Source organism: Puma concolor, chromosome B3, assembly GCF_028749965.1.
Source record: "Puma concolor isolate L17-30 chromosome B3, mPumCon1.1.hap2, whole genome shotgun sequence".
Taxonomy (NCBI): Eukaryota; Metazoa; Chordata; class Mammalia; order Carnivora; family Felidae; genus Puma; species Puma concolor.
Genome location: NC_141672.1, coordinates 61,998,000 through 62,015,290, shown reverse-complemented (window position 1 = coordinate 62,015,290; position 17,291 = coordinate 61,998,000). Strand labels below are relative to the sequence as shown.

The following is a 17,291-nucleotide window of genomic DNA, read 5'->3' as shown; positions in this document are numbered from 1 at the left end:
TTAAAAGCCATCCAACTTTTCACATTGACAAATCAAAGCATTATTATTTCAAGCATTGCAGAAGCTGTCTCCATGTCCTTTAGGTGACAAAGCCTATGAGGACTCTGGATTACTTGGAATAAAGAAAGACAAGGAAGAGAAAGCTAAATAACAGACTGAAAAGAGGAGAAAAACTAACCTAAAATTCCACCGATGGATTGCATCATGTACGTATGTATATATACACGTATGTGTGTATGAGTTTATGTGCATGAGTATATTTTATGTATGTGTGTGTATTTATATACACATATACACACTAAGAGAAGAATGAGTGAATTTGAGAAACTTTTCTCAAAAACAGACTTTGTTAAGGTGATAGAAGAATGAGCACTTACATTTGAGTTCAGAGCTTTGCTTTAAAAGTAGGCTTAAATGTCTGATTACTGTTCTAGAATACTAAATCCTGTGGTATAATGAAACCAAAATACATCATAGTGTAACAGAAAGATTACTCAACTTAGTGCCCCAAGTTCTAAAACCTAGCTTGCCCTAAAATCTATTAGAAGATGACCTCCTCAATCAATAGATCTATACTAGAAGTGACCTTTACATTATTACTATAGGAAACTGTTGCAGAGTCCTAAATAAGAAGTTAATCTGATCATAAATAAGACACTTAAATGCTCATTTTAAAGATTCTACTTCGTATTAGGAACTAAATAAAAACTAGTAGTAAGAGACAAAACTTACATATTATATATTGTGCTATGCCATCGTGCTACATATTACACTATGCTATATTATACTACATATTATGCTATAATTGTCTCTGCATTTCATTTTGTTAATCGGTAAAAGATAAATAACATTATCTACCCACATCAAATAATGAAATGCATTTCCTTAGTGAGGTATAAAAGGGAGGCCAGTGATAATTTCCAGCTTTACCAAATAGAATTAGTCCTGGCTACTTTGCATAGTAGGTATGTATATATGTTGGCCATTGAAGATGCTGTCTCTGATATTCTCACAGAGGATGTCTGGTGTCAATTTTAAAATATTTGTTTAGAAGAACTAATGTTTTAATATTCACTTTTGCCTCCTATTGGTAGACTAAGCTTAATTTCCAATGAAAGTCAAAGCAGACTCTTTAAAGAATCTTTTTAAGCAGCATTTATCTTTCCTAAAGTGCCTGAAACTAATTTCTCAGTTTTTGTGTAGGGGGGAAAAAATGTTATAGCTCTATTATTCAAAGTTTATGTTCTGTTATAAAATTGTTGGTTATTAAAATCACTTTGAAGCAAAATTATCTTCTCATATATCTAATTATTTGATACTTCATCTATCTAGTTGAAATTTATTTTCGATGCGTACTCTAATTGCTCTATAGTAAATTTTGGGTTTCTTCTCAGCTACTGTCTTTCTTTTCTTGTAAAACCATGCTGTTGACCTTTGTAAATACAGGAATCACTTTCAGTGTATTACTACACTGATTTGATCTCTTTCATTTATTTCCTTGGTATATTGTAATTAATGTCTTTGGATATATTCTAAATAAGATTTCACTTGGATGGTCCAGATCTAAATGCTTATGTTCATGAAGAAATATTATTTTTAGAGTTGTTTCTAATTTTCATTTCATTTTCCCCTCCTTTGACCAGAATTCCCAATACTAAGACCCTCTCACCTAGGACCTACCCTGGATTCACCTGCCCCCTTGTGGTGTTCCTCTCTGAATAGTTAATTGATTTCTGAAATTGGACTTGATGTTACATATCCTGAGAAGAGAAATCTCATTCCATTACTCTTGTCTAGCAGTGTAGGGTCAGAAAAGTTTACTTCTCTTAGCCACTGGCTAACACAAAAAGAGAAAAGAAGTGTTGTGGGGTTTTTTTTTATATTACATATTTTGGGGTTTTTTGTTTTAAATTCAGAGCACAAGAAGGAAATTGGGCAAGAAATAAGTAGATTGGAATAAATGATGAAAATTAATTTTGCCTAAAATCAATATTAGTGACCTGAAGATCGATAAGGTAAAGACATGTTTCAAAACTTATCATAAAGCAACTTAAAATCAAGTTCTTTCTATGTCCGTGTCTCCTTTTTCACTGAGTGGAGGAAGAAGGGAGAATGCTATCCTGTTTTATTTAAATGTTAAATAGATTTCATAAGCCTTTCATCAATGATGAATTCATAAATATAAAAAATAGATTAAACCTCATGTCCTGTGTAGCTAGATATGTCTGATATGATTGACGCGAATACATTTTTGTTTCCCTTTCCCAAAAAGGAATCCCTTCACATGCCTCAGGACCAATGTTTACATCTTCAGTTGAAGTCAATAGAATTTGCACATGGAAGAGGGCTATATGGGGTCAATGGATAAATTACCTAGTCACAAATTCAGAGACATTTTGTAAGAATAAGGACTTAAGAATTAAGCTACTAGTTAATAAAGAATAATATCAAGATAAAAGAAAGGGAAAAGGAAAAGTATTTACATAATGAATTTGTCTTTTTTAACAGGAAGAGATGGATTAATAAATTATTATTAACAAGTACATTTTTAAATATATCATTTTCTTTTAACTGTAAATATTTCTAGTAGAAAAGAGTTGCTTTTTTCTATGCTGATCTGCCTCCCACCCCCACTCCCCACCAAAGCTTGATTTGATTGAATAATAGTGATCCGTCGTGGCAGTTTAAACTTCACAGCGCCTCCCTTGAGATCTGGAAGGAACAGTACGCAGGCTTTAATAAAGCTATATGTAGTCTAACTGCCAAGTTTCTAGCACCCACCGCTCCTTTGCAGTTTCTCTTCTATTTGTAACAGTTGACCTACTAACAGGTTCCCAGAAACACAGGTTCAGATTTTGGCAGGCTTACCTCACCTCTTTGTCCTTCCAAAGTACATAAATGCTAAACTGTGTTCACAGTGAGGAAGGGAGAGTCATTCCAATGAGACTTTTAAAAATCAAGACCCTTTCTGCTCCCCACCAAGTTACTGCCATCCTCTCCAAAGGAATCAAGTTTTTGTCAGTGTGCCCTTGGCATAATTTCTTCAGCCTGGATTAAACACAGGTGACTGAGAGTCTACCTTATCTTCACAGGGCATTAGTCACTCTATAAAAGTTAAATTTATTATGAAATACTTTGTTTGTGTTAACATATATCTTCTCTGGGAAGTTGGAAACAAAGGCATGTCCTTTAAGACTCCATATGGGGAAAACACATCCTCCTTTGGAATTTAACCTTAATTTGAACCAAGATCTGTGAAAGAAAAGCACTTTAGTGTATTGTTCCCCTGCTCCACCCATCTATCCCTTATCTAAATGGGGTTACTGTTGCTTCGTGTTTTTTAACTCTTCTCGTTCCAAATCTTGCTTTCCTGAGTTTAAAATTTATCTCAGTAGAGAAATGTATTAAAATAATTGTGGCAAACAGTTGTGCTTTGCTTTTAAGGGTAAGTGATTTTATGTAACATGTTAATTCTGATCTTTAAAATTAAATGTATAGCCAGTTTATACTCACATACGTTGTTTTAACAAATGGTAAATTTTAAAGAATATTTTATTCCCTAAAAGATTTATTTCCTGAAAATCCTCTCTCAGATTCTCTTACTGGCATTGTCATGTAGGCATAGTTTCTACTTGATTAGAAGTTAAAAACAATTAGAAGAAAGGTTTACATTAAGAATGATGATGAGGTATATTTGAAAGACCAATTTTCAAGACCTCTGATTTCCTTCAGTCTGTTTGCAAAATCTTTGTAATGCTTTCACTGTATCTCAGTCCATAGATGGCCCAATTTTCCAATATAAAAGCAAAAGCAAAGCTTTCATTGCAGCTACCCTCATCATAACAGACTACGTGTTTATAAACATCAAGGAAACTATTTCCACAAAATAATATTTAAGTTGACATTTAAAAAATACTGCATGTGTGAATGCTTAGTTTCTTTCATTTAATAACATCTACCAACAAACTTGTAATTATCCAAATGATTTTCCTTCATTGACTTATGTTACACTAAGGAAAAATCACAAACTAAATTTGAATATAAACTTAGATTTTTATTTTATTTATTAAAAGAACACAATTTTAAAATGGACACATACACAGACTCAGTGGGTTGAGCTTCCAACTCTTGACTTCAGCTCAGGTCATGATCCTAGAGTCGTGCCACAAGTCAGGCCCCACATTGAGCATGTAGCCTGCTTATGATTCTCTCTTCCTCTGACCTTCTCGCCTGCTTGTGCGGTCTTCTCTCTCTCTAGAATAAAATAAAATAAAATACAAATTGAAGCATCCTTACTGACCATGAACTGTATTACTGGACAAGACTTTGTTAGACGAACTTAGAAATAATTTAAAAATACCATAAATTCCATGGAAATTATTTATTTTTATTAATTTTTATTTACCTTTAGAACTCCAACACTAACTAGAACATATGGAACATAGAAGACACTTTAAAGTATTTAATTCAAAATACTACTTACCTAAAGAAATCACAATATGACAGAGTCACAAGAAGTATGGATAACAGACTGTAGCCACAGGTGAGGGTTAGGGGATAAGAGAATCAATTGTAAAACCTCTAAGCCTTATTAATATATCAATCATTTAATGACAACACGTAAGTTACAGTACAAGTGAAGGCGGAAGTAATGTTCTTAGAAGAAATGTTTCTATGCCAGTTATATTTGGAAGTCTTCAGTATTTTTCTAAAAGTATATCCTAATGAGAGGATTGAAAGAGATACTAGAGAGGGTTTTATTGTTTGTATTTATCAGTAATCCAGACAACACCATCCCAGGGCTAAGGATACAAAGTTGACTGGAAATCACAGTCCAGAGGGAATGATGTAGCAGTGAATGACTATAATACAGTGTGGGAGATACCATAATAGAGGCAGGCTCAGAATGCTTTAGCAAAACAGGTGAGAAGGCATCTTGCCTTGCTGATGAGATTAAGGAAGTCTTCCCAGAGGAGATGGTGTTTGGGTTAAGTGCCACTGGGACTAGTAATTAAGGAGTGCATGGTGATTTTAACCAGAGCAATTTCTACTCTAATAAGATACAAAATCCAAATTGCAGACAATTAGAAGTGAAGGAAACATATAGAAATGGAGACAGTGAGTGTAGACTGCTTTTCCCAGGAAACTGCCTTCCCAGGAAACTCTCCTTACTTGCTGCCTCTGAATAGATCTAATAAAGAATTTACATATTGCACAACACAATTAAGTGCTCTTGCTAGTAATAGATTTTTTTCTGCGTGTTAGTGAATAAATCATATTCCATTTGTACAAGCTCAGTAACATGAACCTTCCAGCATGAGCCTTATCGCTTGACAGAGGATCAGAACTACACCTTTCATTGTCAGTGTCTTTGATCCCCAATTCTTCTCTTCCCCCTTTCTATTCTGGACCTTCACAGTCTCAGTTGCCAAGTATACCTGGATGAAACTTTCTCTTTCCTCCCTGTCTTCTTCCATCTTTCTCATAATTTCTCTTTGTACCTCTAACCATATATCCTCATGTGATCCAAATAGTTTAGTATCTATACTATTATAGATAGTAATATAGTATACTATATTACTATAGTAATAGTATATATTATAGTATATATATATATAATATATAGATATAGTATAGTATATCTATAGTATATATAGATAGTAATATAGATATAGTATCTATACTATATTAGCATCTTTCTGATGCTAAGTATTACTTACTGAATACACTTCCAAATTTCTTACAGCATTCAAAGCCCTCCAGACTTTTGTTCCAGACACCTTCTCAGCTTTATCTTCCTGTACCCTCCTCTTTAATACTTCAACTTCACCTTCCCCTGTATACACCCTAAACTGTCTGGCTTCCATTTCCTGACACTGTTAACCCCCACCTGGAAGTGCCCCCTCCCTCCAATCTCATGTCTAAATCCTGTCTGACATTTATGGTCTTACTCACTTGTCATATTCCCTATAAATTCCTTTTTTGATCTTCCCAATAGTACTTTTTTTTCTCTTTTATTTTTTATTTTTTAAAATTTACATCCAAATTAGCATATAGTGCAACAATGATTTCAGGAGTAGATTCCTTAATGCCCCTTACCCATTTAGCCCATCCCCCCTCCCACACCCCCTCACAAACCCTCAGTTTGTTCTCCATATTTATGAGTCTCTTCTGTTTTGTCCCCCTCCCTGTTTTTATGTTATTTTTGTTTCCCTTCCCTTATGTTAATCTGTTTTGTCTCTTAAAGTCCTCATATGAGTCAAGTCATATGATTTTTGTCTTTCTCTGACTAATTTCACTTAGCATAATACCCTCCAGTTCCATCCACGTAGTTGCAAATGGCAAGATTTCATTCTTTTTGATTGCCAAGTAATACTCCATTGTGTGTGTGTGTGTGTGTGTGTGTGTGTGTGTGTGTGTGTGTATCCATTCATCTATCGATGGACATTTTTGGGCTCTTTCCATACTTTGGCTATTGTTGATAGTGCTGCTATAAACATGGGGGTGCATGTGTTCCTTTGAAACAGCACAGCTGTATCCCTTGGATAAATGCCTAGTGGTGCAATTGCTGGTTCGTAAGGTAGTTCTATTTTTAGTTTTTTGAGGAACCTCCATACTGTTTCCCAGAGTGGCTGCACCAACTTGCATTCCCACCAACAATGCAAAAGAGATCCTCTTTCTCTGCATTCTTGCCAACATCTGTTGTTGTCTGAGTTGTTAATGTTAGCCATTCTGAGGGGTGTAAGGTGGTATCTCATTATGGTTTTGATTTGTATTTCCCTGATGATGAGTGATGTTGAGCACTTTTTCATGTGTCAGTTGCCATCTGGATGTCTTCCTTGGAGAAGTGTCTATTCATGTCTTTTGCCCATGTCTTCACTGGATTATTTGTTTTTTGGGTGTTGAGTTTGATAATTTCTTTATAGATTTTGGATACTAACCCTTTATCTGATATGTCATTTGCAAAAATCTTCTCCCATTCTGTCGGTTGCCTTTTAGTTTAGCTGATTATTTCCTTTGCTGTGCAGAAGCGTTTTATTTTGATGAGGTACCAGTAGTTCATTTTTGCTTTTGTTTCCCTTGCCTCCAGAGATGTGTTGAGTAAGAAGTTGCTGCAGCCAAGATCAAAGAGGTTTTTGCCTGCTTTCTCCTCCAGGATTTTGATGGCTTCCTGACTTACATTTAGGTCTTTCATCCATTTTGAGTTTATTTTTGTGTATGGTGTAAGAAAGTGGTCCAGGTTCATTCTTGTGCATGTCACTGTCCAGTTTTCCCAGCACCACTTGCTGAAGAGACTGTCTTTATTCCATTGAATATTCTTTCCTGCTTTGTCAAAGATGAGTTGGCCATGTGTTTGTGGGTCCATTTCTGGGTTCTCTATTCTGTTCCATTGATCTGAGTGTCTGTTCTTGTGCCAGTACCATACTGTCTTGATGATTACAGCTTTGTAGGATAGCTTGAAGTCTGGGATTGTGATGCCTCCCCAATATTACTTTTATTCTCCATCTCAGTTTTTTATGTGTCTCTATGCCATTCATTTATTCAGCAAAACTTTACTGAGTACCTACTATATGCCAGAAACCAAAATGACCATTTTCTACTTTTTTTTCCCACAGTTGACTAACTATTTTATCTCACCACTCCTATCATGCTAAATTCTTTAAGATCAAGAATCATCTAATATAGCTCTGGAAGTATCTATTACAATGCTTTCCACTAGTAATTGTACAACAAGTGTGTTGATTTCATTTATTAATGAATAAATTAATCTCAAATGGAGATCCATCCCCTGAAATTCAGTGAAACAAAGATAGCACTCAAATCTTTTATCCTCCCTGCCATGAAGTTCTCTCCTATCATTGTCTGCAAGAATACAGTTTGTCACTTCCTCAGTTTAACTGTCTTATGGCACTTAACAAAATGGTATTTGGCTGCCTTGTATTTGTTCTCTTAAATTCTTCCCTATCTTCAGCTCCATATATTCCACTGAAAGATGCCAAGAGTTGTAATATTAATCAAGTCCCTCCACTTTACCTCCATGACGACCTCACTTATGGTATGGTGACCATGCTACAACTTCCTTCTTAAAAGGGTCGTTCAACTCCAGTTTCCTTCTTTTGACCTATCCTACATAAGTTAGCTTTGAATTTAAACTCAGATTGTATTTCTTTTCAAATCTTTCCTCTTTCTGTAGCCATTACAAAAACTGTTTCATACTAACACACTTCCATTTCTTCCCTAATCTTCCATCTTCTTGCTATTGGGCAACAATCTTAGTTTAAAATGCGCTTCACTTCTAGAGCATTCTACCTCTTCACTCTCATCAGCATAGTTTACTTACTGTATCACTCCAGCTATCTTTAACACAGCTTAAAACCTGTTTTTAAGGGAGTTTTTAAAAATTAACCTAGATTTGTGTGTCACTATATTTTCTATATATTGTTCAATCACTAAAGTAATTGAAACAAATTTTATTTATCCTTCTCTATAAGAGTCCTCTGCTAAAGACATTACCTAATCCAAATAGTGTAATATTCAATATGAATCCCATACACTGATCTGTATTTTAAATGTAAAGTTTTGCTTTTCATGATGGTGTTAATCTGTGGTTTTCTGCCCTTTAAGTAGAACAAATATAATAAATAGTACCAAGATACTCAACTCTGCTAGAATTACAATATATAATCAAATGATCTTTATTGACTAATTAACCAAATACAGAAAAATTAATGCTAGCATAACATGACTTCAAACATATGCCAGTTCCTAAAATATGGGTAAGAGACTGAATGTGAGGCTTGAATGCAAGAATTACCAAGATTTGATGGTCAGCGACTAGGGTTTAGAATATAATAAGGAAGAGTCTTCTGCTTCCAACTATAACAGAGTTGCTAAAATCTGATTAATTCACTCACCGAGAATAACTATAAAACTTGGACAAAATACTTTACTAAAAAGATAAAGAACAAAGAAGAGACTTTGTCAGTTCCATGATGCTGGGGAGACAAAAATTGGAATGCAATTCTCACCAAAGAGCAGAGACTCAGCTTTGGGGTCAGACCTAGGGAAAGCTATTCCATAGGAGTAAAGATACATTGTAAATAGAACAGCTTCAACTATATCAAGGTGATCTTCCCAAATTCACATACGCCTAAGATACTCACCAATACAAGATGGAATTTGGAGGAAGGACGGGGAATTTGCCTGTGCTCTAGACCCTGCACTGAATAGGAGGCTGCCTGCCACTGGAGGAGATGTCTGGGGCCTGCCTAAGACCAAGATGGGAGCTGGAGAGCTGAGTAACCCTCCCTGACCCACTGTGAGCCTTGCATCTAATAGCAGGTAACAGCCATGGACTTCTGGGGGGAATAAAAATATAGAAATAGACTCTGTCTATGCTGCAGGCATTGATAGCCTGCTGCAATCTGAGGGTGGGACAGAGAAACTGAGAAAAGAAAGAAAGAAAAAAGGAAGGAAGGAAGGAAGGAAAGAAGAAAAAAGAAAAGAAAGAATGAAACAAAGAAAGAAAGAAAAAAAAGAAAAGAAAAGAAAAAAAGAAAGAGAAAAAACCACTTCCAGCTCTCTAGGCCTCACATTGAATACAAGTTGTGGGAATCCAGCACGTCCCTGGAAAAACTTTAAATCTGTGGTACACTAAAGACAACTATAGCAACCACAAACCCCAGCTCACCTCAAGTGCTTACTAAATTCACTCCAATGCCCACACTAATGGCCTGACAAAAGAGATATTCCCATTTTGGGCATGTACCTCAGTTTCAATTGCTCTTTTATCTATCATATTTGACATTTAATTTAAAAAAAAAAAAAAGACACATTGGAAAAGACACCAAGAGAACCATGTGAAAAGATAAAATAGTCCATAGAATCAGACCCAGAGATGTTGGAATTATCAGACTTTGATAAGAGAAGAATAAAAAGACATATTAATTTAAAAATAGTAACAATAAGATTGTTAACTTCTCAGAATAATAGAAAATAGAATAAAATGAAAAAAATGAAATAAATTTAAAAAATAAAACTTCAAAGTGCTGAAAGTAAAAAATCAACAACCTAGAATTAAATGCCCAGGGGAGGGGCGCCTCGGTGGCGCAGTCGGTTAAGCGTCCGACTTCAGCCAGGTCACGATCTCGCGGTCCGTGGGTTCGAGCCCCGCGTCAGGCTCTGGGCTGATGGCTCAGAGCCTGGAGCCTGTTTCCGATTCTGTGTCTCCCTCTCTCTCTGCCCCTCCCCCGTTCATGCTCTGTCTCTCTCTGTCCCAAAAATAAATAAAAACGTTAAATGCCCAGGGGAAAATAAATGAGAGAATATCATAAGCAAAGCTCAACTAAAAGAAATCCTTTGGGGTGCCTGGGTGACCCGGTCACTTAAATATCCAGCTCTTGGTTTTGGCTCAGGTTATGATCTCACAGTTTGTGGGTTCGAGCCCTGCATCAGGTTCCACACTTGCAGTGTGGAGCCTACATTCTCTCTCTCTCTCCTTCTCTCTCTCCTCTCTCTCTCTTTCAAAATAATATTTTATTATTTGTTATATTGAGCAGTAATCTATCTTCTTGAATTTCAACCTCCTGACCCTAATTCTTCCCTCTACAATCACACACAAATAATTCTAATTTCTCTCACATATGCTTGAAATATTATAGTACCCTCCAATGCAACAGAAATGTTTTATTCTGTAGCCAAACATCCCCAATTTAAACCGTCCCTTGCAAGATGTGGTCCAGTACTTCTCTAACCCAGAATCTTCTAAATGTACCTCACTTTCTTGATATTTCTTAAATAGATCCCAACACATGAAACAGAGTCTTGTAGAAGCACCTGGGTGGCTAGGTTGGTTGAGTGCCCAAGTCTTGATTTCATCTCAGGTCACGATCCCAGGGTTGTGGGACCAAGCCTCACATGGTCCACTCCGTGTGGAGCCTGCTTAATATTCACTTTCTCTCTCTCTCTCTCTTTCTCTCTCCCGTTTCCTCTCTCTCACTCTCCCTTTGCCCCTTCCCCCTGCTCACACTGTCTTTAAAATAGTAATCCAAGGCATTCTTGCTTTCCCTACTCCATGTATGCAGCAATGACATTTATCTTTTTTAAGGGGAGAAAATCATGCTATTTATTCATATGTAATTCCTAATTTTACTTCTGTGAAAGCTCTGGCTTCAAGAGGTTACGATTTATTTTTGTTCACTTAAAGCTATTGCTCAGAAATATTACGCTAGGAATAGTGTACAAACAAGACTTGGACAACAAGATTCTGGAGGCTATTTTAACAGATAGTGCACAGTAGTATGGGCTAAAATTGTGACCTTTGGGATGTCAAAGAAGGAAAGATTGGGATAGTGGGTGTATTGATACGGCAGACTAATTTTAGGTGGACAGGCAATAAGAGGGCAATAATGAGTCAGTGATGACTATGACTTTTCAAGCCTTAGTAGCAAAGAGAATGAGAAAAATATGGAAGTCAGGAGGCATGCCTTGTTACAGGGAGAAATGTGTTGCTCTAATTTAAATTTATTGAATACTTGTAGAGAGGTATAGAAATAAGATGGGGGATTTTGTGGAGGACAGGAATGGACTTTTAGCTTCATACATGATAGCACAAGCCATAAGACAAAGGAACAAAGGGCCTATCAATGTCCTCTAGCCAAAGACCATCAGGAACATAGTATGATTGAACAAATTGGCTTTATTACTTGTTTGCAAACAAGACCACACACGATAGGGGATGGCATGGCATTTCAGTAACTTATTATAAGATAGGGGCTCATGATAGATATTTTGGGGGAAGGTTCAAGAAAGTATGACTTTGAATTGGCTACTGTCAGGATATAAGGGTAATTCTGTCATTGGGTATCTCAAGAAATCTTATTTAGAAAGAGGGAAGACTAGAACAAAGCTAAAGCTATCCTTTGTAAAGAAGCAACAGTTACTAGTATTAGCAAGCATGAGGATTGTTTGCTATCTTTGTGGTTTGCAGTGACTTTATTTTAATCTGTACTGGGACAAAATTACAAAGTGGTCTTTTGGTCTCTCCTATCATTAGAGTGTCCTTGTCTAAAGTTGGTGTTTAGTAAAAATAGTTTTTGTTTCACAGGAGAATACCTAGGCCTACCTGTGAATGCCAGGCCAACTCCTAAAAACACCATAGCCTAGCTGGGAGCGTCAAGCCATTTTCCAAATGTTAGGGGTTGTTTTTGTCTCTCAGATCAATGGACTTAGCCTTGGGGAACTACAGTGGAAGCTGGAACAGACACAAAGATATTTATAGAGATAGAGAAGCAGTCCTGAGGAAGTGGAGAGTGAGGAAAGGCTAGTGCCAGGAGGTCCTTGGTGGGAGCGTGGTCACTAGGGCTAAGAATATTCAGAACTGTTTGAGACTCTGGGTGTGGGGGAATGAAGTAAAAACATCATTGAATCAAGGTATCACTGATGATCTTCAGGGCAGAAGGTTTTTGGGTGTCTGTTTGTTTTTTTGTTTGTTTGTTTGTTTGTTTCAAGACAAGGGGCCACAGATCAAATTGCAGGGCTATGGAGAAATAGATACTGTGGGTGAAGACCACTCATTTGAAAATTTTGGCAGTGAAAAGAGCAAGAGAATATGAACTAGAAAATTTTGTGAAATCAAATTTTCCCACGAAAATAAAGGTAACCATTACATGTTTGAAGCTGAGGAGAAGGAACCATTGGAAACAGCAACAGTGGAGATGGTAGTAAAGCAATAAAAAACAAAACAACAACAACAACAACAACAAAAAAAAAAAAAAAAAAAAAAACAAGAGAAGGGTCTGAGACAAGAACTTCAGGACTCCTTGACATCCTGGACTAGTAGAAGAGAACATACTGGTACAGAAATAGACATGTTGAGTTGGGGTACAGGGTAGATGAAGGAATGGATGACAGGTAAAATGGGCTTTTTCTCTTTTTCTTTTTCAGGGAAGTTAGAAACTAAGATCATCAACAAAGGGGAAAGGGAGATGCAAAAGTCTGGAGGAGGTTTAAGTCATCTGCTAAGAAGTTGTTTAGTAAATCAACAAAAGATACTGGTTTCTATTAAGTCATCTCTTTTATTAAAGAAGGAAATACAACTGTTGCTGTATATTATTAATTTATGGAGGATTAGAAGCAAGAGCCCTTCTCTTCTCAAAAGCCGGGGGTGGAGTAGGGGGGATGGTCGCCATATTTTTACATAAGAGTGGTACAAACAAACTTTCTAGATTAAATATTACTTTACACATTTGTAAGTTTTATTTTGGCTTTTGAATACTGTATCGCCCAGAGGGGGGAAGAAATCTTGCTGTTTTCAAAAGCTAAAGAGAACATCAACCAGAGACAATAGCCATCCAGAAGGCTGAATTCCATAGTATCTAGAGCAAAGCAAATTAAGGTCTCCACTCGCAGTCACAGAAATGGACTCCCTGCTTTCCGCTGAATTCTGCGTATGTGTATCTAAATAACTAGCTGGCCTGCTCCTTCCTGGTATTAGCTGTGATTGAGAGATAACTCACCCGGCGGCGGTGGCGGCGGCAGTTTTTGTGCGCGCAGTAGCACATGCTCTTGTGAGCATCAAAAGGAGATGAAGCCTGATTAACCATTTTGAAATCTATCGGATGAGGAGAAGTCCTTACAAAACAACTTTTATACGCTTTAATTAAAAACGTGTTCCGGCAGCTCAGAGCTGAATGGGCTTCAGGGGGAGCAGGGCTGAGCCGGTTGCTATGACGACACCAAATCTTTTCACGCCTGGCCCTTCCCCAGCACACTCTGTCTAGCTCTGTCCAGCCATTAATTTGCCTCCATCCCATCTCTCACTGCCCCAATCCCTTGGTCTGGGAGGCTATGGAAGACCCAGTACCATCTACTTTTTCTGCTATGGCATCTCTCCCTCACTCCCTTTCCCTCATCATTTCATGCCTTATATTTCCCTGCCAATCTCTATTTTCTTGTTTCTCTTCAAAACAAGTTTACCCCCTGAGTTGAAAAAAAAATTTTTTTAATGGGAGAGGGGGGTCACAGCATAGTAATTACTGCTTATTACCCCTCATGATAAATCCAGTTTTAGGGATCTTGAGTATGGTCAAGAAGGATCTCACTATGTTCTACCCTTTTTTTTTTTTCCAGGCTTAAGACTGGCTACTACACCACTCTTTCTGATGCTGAAGATAAAAAGGACTATGTTTCACTCTGTTTTAAAGTTAATTTGTGCTTATTAAGATCTCAGGTTATTCCACAAACAACTGGTATTTGTATCAACTGGTAACAATTGTAAGTGACCGTAAGACTTTGAAATACTCTGAAACATTGCAGACCTCACTTTATGTAAGAAGGCTCTTTGAACATTTTTAAAGTAGCACTTTTTATACAGAGACTTAAATAAAACCCAGTGCTATCACTTACTGTACCATAATGAAACAAAAATCGGGTGGAACTTGCCCATCACAGAACCTAACGAGAGAATCTGGTATCTTTCAATCTTGTAGTCAGTGCATTTATAGACTATAATATTATTAAATAACTTCTTAATGTTACTCTTTGAATCATGAGAAGCCTTACAACTTTCATCTTGATTACAATTCCAATTTTCCCTTTCACCTATTGTGTTTTATAAGATAAGATAGGTGAGTGGAATGCGCTCATTTGTCATTTGTACCTAACGCAGTCTCCTCTTACTGTGGTTACACTTCCAAAGTGAATTATTTGTCAGATTCAGTAAGCATTTCCTTTCTAATTGCCTAACTCAGTAGAGATGTTGTAACTTAAGAGACGGGTGTGGTCTGGAGTGTTGATCCTCAACATAGCATGGTCCAGTGGTCACTGTATACGAAGTGAGCCCTTCAGAGCCATGGGAGTCCAGATGAATCCAAGATTCCAAATCATAATATAACTTTGAAGCTCCAGACTCTGGCATCCCTGGAATTGAAATTTAGAAATTTAACTTCTTTTTAGAAGTTTTATAATGAACTTCCTCAGTCTTTTTACTATATAAAACCCTGACATAATGTATTCCTGACAGGCCACATGCAAATCTGTGGGCCACACACAAGTTCACAAATACTCTAAACTCTCTCTAGTACAAGGAACAGTCTTGGGGTTGGTTTCTAGATTCTATTCTTATAATTTAAGGACTTACCACATTTTAAGAGGTTGAAGTCCTTTGACTTCTTATCATAGTCATACTTAAAATGTGAAGAAGCTGCATGACCTAGTATTGGACGGCATCTCACAAATGGACCCAGTCTCCTGTTTGTAATTGCCTGATGTAATTCAAATGAATTATTGAGGTTTAACTTTATTATCCCCTTCTCAGTATTAAGAGTAAAAAATCAAAGGCTTATACATCCTAAAGGTGTTTTCCCAGCTGGGGCACTTTATTTGGATCAATCTTAGGTGAGAATTAAAGGAAGTAAAGGTGTATAGATCAGCTAAATACATAGAGGCAGGCATTCAGGTATCTGAAACAGGTTTTAGAGCTAATAAAAATGTATCCTCAAAGAGGTATACTTAAAATGTAAGTCCATTTTACCTAAATATCAGAGAAAATATTCCATTGGCAAAATGTTTTGCAATGGGTATAGTGCTTCTCCATTACACTGATAAAAAAAATGGGAGTCCTTCAATTCTTGACATTTAAATCTATTCTGTACCTGGCCTGGAATAACTCTGAGGGGAATAATCTTGCAGGTGAGTGGACTAGAAAATACAATAAGTAAGTCTTTTCCATCACCATATTCTATGGCCCCATGATTCAGTGAATCTCAAGACTAAGTGTACTTAGGGTTTGCACTTTAGATAATACAGAATTATCATTTCTACTGAAATGTTTTACATTTCCTTCCCTCCTAATTTTGTTTCAGAGCCAAAGACATCCACATGAAAATCATGGTATATTGTGTTTAGTAATTCATCCATCCTATGGTGCCCTGCTTACTTGAAGTCACATAATCCTTCATGTGTGCTCTGGCACTAGACAAATTGTTTATGTGATAAACCACAGGAGTCTCCTGTGGCTTCTAGGGTTTGGTCGATATATGTCAGAATTAAAACTTTTATTCAGAGAATGGTCCTTAGACTGGGTCTGCAATGTAGTTACTCTGAAGTACTCAAAATATCATAAAAGTTAATTCCCAGATACCTCTATCTAGATAGAACTTATTCTGGCCATACATATTATGTTAAAGTCTTATTCAAGTTGTTAATCTGTAAGATCTAAACCACTGCCATCTTTACCCTGTGTAAATGCCTTTGGTTCCACAATATTTTTTTTTTTAAACGTTTATTTATTTTTGGGACAGAGAGAGACAGAGCATGAACGGGGGAGGGGCAGAGAGAGAGGGAGACACAGAATCGGAAACAGGCTCCAGGCTCTGAGCCATCAGCCCAGAGCCCGACGCGGGGCTCGAACCCACGGACCGCGAGATCGTGACCTGGCTGAAGTCGGACGCTTAACCGACTGCGCCATCCAGGCGCCCCTGGTTCCACAATATTTTGAAACATGTGAAGGACGCACAACAATCTATCACATGTGGAATAACGTGTCACAATTAAGGACAAAGATTAAGCCTCCCATTGATGTTACAAAAGAGATCTTTTTAAGGTGACTAAAGTAACACCACGCTGGAAATATACTGGTCACCAAAATTCAAACCTATTCTTTAATAGATTAACAAAAGCTGGGGTAAGGGTCCAGAAGAGAAGTCACGTATTCTTTGATAACTTGAGATAAGTATTGGGAGTTTAATGTCTAAAGAATAGCACTGCCCATGGACTTCTCAGAATATCTGCAAGGTAAATGTTTTACACCCTTTTTGATGTAAATGAAAAAGATTTCACAAAAGCAAATATATGTTTTAACATAAGTTATATTCAAGATGCTGTTCTATAAGACAAAAAGAAAAGGTAAAAAAGGAAGGAAGAAAGAACTGAAGCCTTCTTTTTAATCTTACCTATCATACTGGATTTTTTCTCTCCTCTCCTTACTCCAAGTGCCTAGACCTAAAAATTGGAGTGGTCAGAGTTCTAGGGCTAAATTTGTAAATGTTACAAATAAATAAATGATGAAGGGAAATAATTAATTAAATAAATAAATTCCTGTATCTCCTGATGAGAATAATACCTAGCTGAAAATATTAATCTGAAATGCTTTTCTTGCTTTACTCAAATCAGCAGATCACTTTATTGATTTCATGCTTTGGGGACAGTTTTGTAGATGCCAAGGTATTTAATTGTATGTGTACACTCTATATATTAGAGCCAGCACATGTATACTGTAGGGTGTGTGTGTG

General features: G+C 36.8%; 1 protein-coding gene across 1 annotated transcript in view; it reads left to right on the top strand.

Moving 5' to 3' along the window:
• The window catches only part of MIPOL1 (mirror-image polydactyly 1), a 346,637-nt gene extending 332,236 nt beyond the window's left edge, over positions 1 to 14,401 (top strand). Inside the window, exons 14-15 of the transcript XR_015252408.1 lie at positions 84 to 206; positions 14,131 to 14,401. The gene's annotated coding sequence lies outside the window, so the exon portion shown is untranslated. The remainder of the gene's footprint in view (positions 1 to 83; positions 207 to 14,130) is intronic.
• Positions 14,402 to 17,291: the final 2,890 nt, after the last annotated feature.